A 5,235-nucleotide genomic window follows, 5' to 3' on the forward strand; every position below is an offset into this window, starting at 1 on the left:
GGTTCAAAGCGAATCATGGGCGGTGTTTTGTTCCAGAGAATTGCACCAATGAACTGGATCGTACCTCGACCAGAAGGACCGAGCCAGAAGGGTACCTGCAATAGGTTTTGGTCAGCTCCGCGGGTGCGATCACTCTGTGTTCTGGCGTAATAATTCCTAAACAGGACACTTGAACGGTCATGAATGCAGCGGCGAACGAATAATAGGATTTTCGCTGCCAGGGCGTCCTTGAGGGTAGGAAGACAGAGTCTCTCGAAGAGCCCTGCAGTGGAAGTCCACGGCGGAAAGCCAAAGAAGGCACGGATTGCAGCTTCCGTCATCCGAGTGAGGGCGTCCATGTTTCTGGCCATCAGAGACGGATAGATTGCATTGGACGCGTATGTTAGTCTGGACATGATCATTGCATTTAATAAGTTATTCGAGGAGACTGTCGAGCTTTGACGTGAACGCCATAGCACACCAATGGAGCGTCGAACTTGACGAATGGTGTGGTCGACGTGGCCATCCCAGGAGAGCTCATTATCAACAATAACTCCAAGGTAGCGAGCCCGTGACACAATTGTTAGCAGTTTCCCTTCGCAACGGATCTGGAGCGGTTCTGCATTCTGCTGCCCACCACGAGGTGTTATATGCTAGACGTGAGTCTTCGTCTGGTTCAGCTTAAGGCCACGGTCCTCAAGCCAAGTTGCCAGATTGGTGACGGCGATGCTTAGGGAGGTGCATACCACTGCTCGACTCCCAGAGGCCTCGAGAACGATATCGTCCGCAAACACTTGATGAACGACGGGACGTGGAATGCAATTTGACTGGACTAAGCGCAGAGGACCCACACCTTGATCTACTGAGATGCGTCGTGGGGATTTTGCAGTCAGCTGTGAGACTGCGGAGGGTTTCTACTATCGATGCAAAGGGTAGCACTCATCTATACCCGGAGAATGTTTTCCGTTTGCATGGCCTCAGGTCTAGTATTGTGTGCTAAGAGGCTAAGGCCGATTCATACTTCATTTCACGTACGGGAAACGCGTCGCGTCGCGAAAAAGTTGATCTGAGCTCAACTATTTCGCGTACGGGAAAGCCGTCGCGCGGCGGCCCCGCGATGGCTTTCCCGTACGCGACATTTTTTACTACAAAGCACTGGCCAGCAACATAAAAAGGGGAGGTGAACAAAATTGGACAAGCGAACATTGACAACACAGAGGAGCCTGGCATGCGTGTTGAGGAGGTAGGTCAACCTCCCCCGACCAAGTGGTCTCGGGTTCATCAGTTGGTCTACGCGTCAGGAAGGGGAAATGGACAGAGAAAGGGAGAATGAGCATGAGGAGCTTCCCAGGAGAGGAAGAGTGAGTGAGAGAGAGAGAGAGAGAGAGAGAGCGAGAGAGAAACAGAAAATGATAATAATAGAGACAAGCGGTTATTTTCAGTGCTGGTGGACGTCAGTGGCCCATAGGCAATTGGTCTGGCGGAGGTACCATGTCTTGAATGTCGGCAATTTCTTGAGAGTTGGGCGATCGGCGAGGATTGGGGCAGGCAGTGTGTTCCAGCTCTCCAGGACAAAGTATGGGAAGGAGCGGCGGATGAACTCTGGACTGGAAGCTGGCAGAGGAGTTGTGAGTTGGAAAGGGTGGCCACCGAGGGACTGGCGTTGCCGGCGCGTCCGGAGTGCAGCGTTAACTCTTGCTGGGGGAGGTACCATGTTGGTAAGCAGAGCTGGACCTGGTATGCATTGCAGCTTTTACAGGTAGCACAGCCCGTAAACATGCCTTCGGATTGCCAGGCTGGGGAGCAATGAGGGGCCAATAACCTTCATGGCTCGACGCTGGACCAGGTCCAGCTGATGGAAGTGACAATGTGCCGCACTTGCCCAGACGAGAGGGGCGTACTCCATTATAGGCCGTACCAATTCTTTGTACACAGTTAGGCGCCCTGCAGTGTCCAGGATCCGAGACGCCTTTCGGAGCAGGCCGAGTCGCTGGTTGGCTCTAACGGCAAGGGAACGGATGTGGGCCCGGAAGGAGAGAGTACTGTCAAGTAACACTCCTAGCAGCTCAAGCTGAGGGCTCTCAGGCACCTGCATGCCATCAAATGTGAGCTGTGGGACATCCAGGGATGGTCTGTGGCGGTCAAGGAGTATTGCCTGAGATTTTGATGGCTCGAACTTTATCTTCCATTGGGCACTCCAAGTCTGTAGGCGGTCAATAATAGATGCTTGGGGGCTATTGCAAGCAGCAGCGATGGTATCTGGGTTTCTGATAAGGGCATAGAGTGTTGTATCGTCCGCATAGACAGCTAGATTGGAGCCTGGGGCCAAACACTGTTCTGCATCATTTATATATTACAGGAAAAGAGTGGGACCTAGGAAGCTACTCTGGGGCACTCCAGCCTTGATCAGGAACAGTGAGGAGGACTGACAGCCAACAACTACAGTCAGTTTTCGGCCATGGAGATACGACCTTAGCCAAGCCTGGAGTTGGCGTGGATGCCACATTGCTGTGCCTTCGCAAGGACACATGCGTGGGAAACCTTGTCGAATGCCCCGGCAATATCAACTGCCAGCGCATGCACAAGACCACCGCCAGCCAGGGTAGTGGCCCAGGAATGCTGGAGAGCCGTCAGTAGGTCCCTTGTGCCCAGTCCACGTGGGAAGCCAAACTGGGACAAGGAGAAGAGTTGATGGGTTTCCAGGTGATTCACAAGCTGCCGATTGATGATACCTTCCATGATCTTAGAGAGGATCGTCAGAAGAGATATAGGCCGGTAGTTCTTCCTCATGGATTTGGGCCTTTTCTTGTGCACTGGAACGACACGGGCAATTTTCCATGATTGGGGCTGAACTCCATTTGCAAAACACAGGCGAAACAATCTAGCCAGCGGATGTGCTAGTTTAGCTGCACACTCCTTGAGTACTCGTCCTGGGATCTCATCTGGACCAGTGGATTTTGATGTATTGAGACGCTTCAGGCACTGTTGGACTTCGGAGACGCGGAAGCGGATGCGCTGCAGGCCCGGTGTGGTAGTGCGGGGTGTTGCTGGTAACTCAGCATTGTCGATGTCATTATCCCCAAGCCAAGGCTACATTTTTCAGCAAAGAATCTAGCAAGGCACTCGCTCTTGTCACTCTTGCCAGTCTTAGCTTTCGATGTACTGTGCTCGTGCCCGTCAGCATCAGTGAGTGTTGGCACGTCTGTAGTCCTACCCAGACCGGCGGCGCGCTTGACATTCCTCCACCAGTCCTTGTCTCTCATGGAACCACGTGTGAGACGCTCTCGGACTCTGTGCTCTTCAGCTTGTTGTGCACGATGTTGGGTTGCAATAGATTGAGTGACAGCTGTCATGAACGACTGCTTCAGGCATTCGCTGGGCCCCTGGTGACGCCAGGCCTTCCACGCTTTCTCTTTCGCACGTTGAGCCTCAGTGCATTCTGGTGTCCACCAGCTCGGATCGGACGGCCTTGTTTCCAGCATCTTGTGGGGAATAAACTGCAGCATCCCGGACACGACGTGTCTAGTGACAAGGCTGCATGCTTCCTCTGGGGCCTCTGAAAACTCAGCTGTCCAGGCAATGCGACGGTAGTGGGCACGCAGTCTGTTCCAGTCGGCTTGGCCATATCGCCACACACGCCTCCGTGTGCTGGGCTCATTTTCTAGTGAGGCTTGAGCGAGCTTAGTGTGGACAACACAATGGTCTAACCTTCCTATCGGCGGCGAGATACCGGTGGTCACAGTACCAGTGAAGTCAGAGAGCACTAAGTCCAGGGTTTTGAGACCTCGGGTTGGTTCTTGGACATGCTGCATGAGGCTGTGGGCAGCGCTTAGTTCCTCCATGTACCCCCCCCCCTCTCCCCTGCACGGGTGGTGTTAGAGCTGCCGAGCCAAGCCGTGTTGTGGACATTGAAGTCTCCGACCAGCACGGTGTGGGTACCGTGTTTTCTGACGCTATCCAGGATGCCATCGAGGTGCTCAAGTGTTGAGATATCAGTGTCTGAGGCGGATCCTGGCCTGTATACAGCACCCAGCACTATCTTACCATGATGGGCAGACTGCATTGTGAGCCAAGTTACTTCGTGAAGAGATGAGTCGTACTGATCTAGATGATGGTACGCCAATGGGCTGCGTATCCAGATTGCTATTCCACCACCATGTTCAGTCCTGTCACGCCGAAGTGGGCCGGAGTACCCTGGGATGGCTGACTCGTGAAGGGAGAACTTCTCTGAGGTGATCTTGGTTTCAGTAACAACATCGATATCAGCTTTGGAGGATACAAGCGCGTGGTGAAACTCTCCAAATTTGGACATGATTCCACCAGCATTTGTAAGGAGGATTTTCATTGTTGTTTGCTTGCAGTATCTGCGCTGCTGCTTTTGTTGCTACCTGCGCTTTGCAGTGGATTGGGTAGGGATGGGGATGTGTCTGGCTTGTCAGGTGGTGGGCAGCCAGGCTGAGCTGACCCTGGTGCCGTCTTGTGAATGTCGGATGTGTGGAAGGTCCACCTCCTGCAGTAAAGTGGCCTTGTCCAGAAGTTGGCAGCCAGCAGGATATGCAGGGAGCTGACATCCACAAACGCTCTTGCAGACATGCAGCCGCTAGCATTGACATGCAGGCTACAGGTGTGAAGCACTACTGGTGTGTCGGAGTTGACGGCCCTGCTACGCCAATCAACAAATTCGCGTAACCGGTCTTCAGTTGTCTCCCTGCTGAGGCTACCAACATGAAGTATGAATCGGCTTTAACCGTGACCCTAGATTCACAGTCGTTCTTAACACTAATGTTACCCCTTGTTTAAAAACAGTTCTGTTTAAGATAACAAAGGCAATGGGGATGGTGTAACAGTTTCCACTACAACTGCCAAGTAAGTTGTCACCTTGTCATTGCTCTCACCTTTGATGCTGTCACACATGCACAGTGTGTTCCCACCACATGCACCGTCTGTTCACACCTTGACACTGCTGGCTCATTTCTCTTGCACCTTCTGATTGGTTCTTAGTTGTGTTCTTCACTTTATAACCTGATGCATGGCATGTTTTGATTGTTTTTTTTCCACTTAAAACTATCTTAAAACTACATGTACATTTGTAAGTTGGCACCGTTACAGTACCATGTCAATCAGCGATTACATGATTTTTCTACCTACTGTCGTTCTCGTTGTTTTTGATGATGTGGTTGGTGGCGTTTCATAAACTCTGTCAAAATGGTAGCGTCAACGATGGATGGCAAAAATGTTCGTTATACTCCATCTACT

This window comes from Sycon ciliatum, chromosome 1, assembly GCF_964019385.1.
Source record: "Sycon ciliatum chromosome 1, ocSycCili1.1, whole genome shotgun sequence".
Taxonomy (NCBI): Eukaryota; Metazoa; Porifera; class Calcarea; order Leucosolenida; family Sycettidae; genus Sycon; species Sycon ciliatum.